Genomic DNA, 3,216 nt, shown 5'->3' on the forward strand with positions numbered 1-3,216 from the left:
GCCACAATATTCAGAGACTATACAAATATGAAAGTGAAGTATTCATACTAGCCACAATATTCAGAGACTATACATATGTGAAAGTGAAGTATTCATATTGGCCACAATATTCAGAGACTATACAAATATGAAAGTGAAGTATTCATACTAGCCACAATATTCAGAGACTATACATATGTGAAAGTGAAGTATTCATATTGGCCACAATATTCAGAGACTATACATACATGAAAATGAAGTATTCATATTGGCCACAATATTCAGAGACTATACAAATATGAAAGTGAAGTATTCATATTTGAAGTATTCATATTAGCCACAATATTCAGAGACTATACAAATATGAAAGTGAAGTATACATATTGGCTACAATATTCAGAGACTATACATATATGAAAGTTAAATGCAGTGAAAGTATAAAGTATACATATTGGCTACAATATTCAGAGACTATACGTATATGAAAGTGAAGTATTCATATTGGCCACAATATTCAGAGACTATACATATATCAAAATGAAGTATTCATATTGGCCACAATATTCAGAGACTATACAAATATGAAAGTGAAGTATTCATATTAGCCACAATATTCAGAGACTATACATATGTGAAAATGAAGTATTCATATTGGCTACAATATTCAGAGACTATACATATATGAAAGTGAAGTATTCATATTGGCCACAATATTCAGAGACTGTACATATATGAAAATGAAGTATTCATATTGGCCACAATATTCAGAGACTATACAAATATGAAAATGAAGTATTCATATTAGCCACAATATTCAGAGACTATACATATATGAAAATGAAGTATTCATATTAGCCACAATATTCAGGGGCTATGCATGAAAGAACAAACTGAGTAAATAATTAATCATTATGATTTTATAAGCTATGACTATTATAACAAGTCAATTAAATTACAGATGCCTAATTTTATTACGGTTAAATAATTATAAGTTCGAAATTATAGCCTAAAAGTCCACAACTTCTCTTAATTCATCCAGACCATCACTGGAGGGCGTGACACGTCACATTATTAGATACGAAGTAAGCAATTTGGGTTTGTTATTATACCCAGTACATATGATGGCCTTAGAGTGAAGTGTTTAAGTGGTTAGACCTAATCTCAGTTTGTCCGTTTTATTACAACGAACGAAGTATAACCACAATAAACAGCTGACGTCTTCCGTAACAGCTTATTCTTTAAAAAATATTATGAAAACCGTTCTAAGGAATAAAAGCTGTTAATTTTTGTGTTCTGTATTTGATATCAATTTGAATATGGTTATACTAATTATCCTTTGACTTTTATGTTACCCCCAATTCTTTGAATTTAGAAAAATCAAAGACATATACTTGTGTCTAATCAATATAATTCAAAATTTAGGTATATATATATATATATACGATAATTTTCATCAGATGTATAGTTTTTAAAAATGTCGCTTAACTTACTGTGCCTGACTCCATGAGTCATTCTAATTCTAAAAGTGTCTGCGTTTCAGAATTTAAAGCTAAACAAGCATCGGTAAATAACTGAATTCTAGAAACACAAAACAATCTGACAGAAACGACGTTCAAGCTCAGGATTTATTTATACATTTATCTATTTTATATTCTTCTATCGTTACTGAAATGTAAGTTGAGATCAAACTTAAAGGTTTTCTGTATAATTTATGAAGCTTTTAGAAATAAGTTTATTTTGTGTTTACATTTACAACCATCAACTTTTCTTAAGCCTTTCAAGTATAACTTAAAAGTTTATATATAATGTGACTTAGATAAACTCGACATTCATTTTTAGAAATATTTATCTCTTGTCAAATTATTCATCCCTCCTACAGATAATGTTTTCTGTATTCACTTTTTATACTTGCCCTAGATCCAAAAGTACAATAACTTTTCAAATCATACAAAAAGTTCCACCTGGTGATAAATGTATTCTGTCTGTTTTTGTAATTCAGTACATAGAAGCTTCTTGTATTGTAAGCAAACATTTCTTAACAGTTGTTCAGATATGAAAGGTAGTTCTATAATGTTTGTATATGTACATGAAACATCGAAATAAAAATTAAGCAAGTTTGGTAACTTAATATTTAAACAAAATTACATTCGTTAGAGCTTAAAAAGAAATGATATTTAAACTACCGTATTTAAATGTTTTCTACTTTTTAAGTTGATGAAACTGAAAAAAACAAGAACTTAAAATGCCTAAAGTTCATTTAGCATTATAGTTAACCCAAAACATGTGTCCTTATTGAACTAGTAGTAACATTCTAATAATGTGCTGTAACATTCCAGATCTGAGTAGCAAAAACTTACTAAATGCTAACCATTTTGTTTTTAAAATCACAGTTGCGTTTATGTACTTAGAATCCAGTTAAAACACACTAACAAATAACCAGTTTTGATTCATGTTTATGTCTCTGTACAGTACCTCGGAGTTGAAGACAAGTCTACACTTTGAAACACTGGTAAGTCAACTTTTAACCATAGAATAAGCGTTATGTTTCTAGAAATGTGAACGTAAAGTTAGAAGCAATCTTCTATTTCATTATTTTCATGATATAGATTATCATGAAAATATCGTATTTGTTGAGTAAAATATAAGTGAATTGTACACAACTCCGCTTTAAAAACAAGATACACACATTTTTCTGCCGTCGCTTAACAACAACAATTAAGGTGAAGTTTGTCAATGTTTACTTACTGTGTAGATCCTATTTAAACACTAATATTTCATGCTTTCATCTGAGTTATACACTGCATATTTCACGCTAAAGCAAAGTTAATTTCAGTTACACACTCAATATTTCATGTTGAAGTAAAGATGCGTTGATCCGAGTTATACAGTAAATATTTTATGCTGAAGTAGTGATACGTTGATCTGAGCTATACAATAAATATTTCATGCTGAAGTACAGATGCGTTATGCTGAGCTATACACTGAATATTTCATGTTGAAGTACGGATGCGTTACGCTGAGCTATACACTGAATATTTCATGTTGAAGTAAGGATGCGTTACGCTGAGCTATACACTGAATATTTCATGTTGAAGTACGGATGCGTTACGCTGAGCTATACACTGAATATTTCATGTTGAACTACAGATGCGTTACGCTGAGCTATACACTGAATATTTCATGTTGAACTACAGATGCGTTACGCTGAGCTATACACTGAATATTTCATGTTGAACT

General features: G+C 29.9%; 1 protein-coding gene across 2 annotated transcripts in view; it reads left to right on the forward strand.

The window, feature by feature from the left end:
- Positions 1 to 3,216, forward strand: part of LOC106462631 (homeobox protein prospero-like) — a 48,275-nt gene that overhangs the window by 6,042 nt on the left and 39,017 nt on the right. For both annotated transcript variants that reach the window (XM_022389951.1, XM_022389953.1), the window contains exon 2: positions 2,449 to 2,488. The gene's annotated coding sequence lies outside the window, so the exon portion shown is untranslated. The remainder of the gene's footprint in view (positions 1 to 2,448; positions 2,489 to 3,216) is intronic.

Source organism: Limulus polyphemus, unplaced genomic scaffold (genome assembly GCF_000517525.1).
Source record: "Limulus polyphemus unplaced genomic scaffold, Limulus_polyphemus-2.1.2 Scaffold1214, whole genome shotgun sequence".
Taxonomy (NCBI): domain Eukaryota; kingdom Metazoa; phylum Arthropoda; class Merostomata; order Xiphosura; family Limulidae; genus Limulus; species Limulus polyphemus.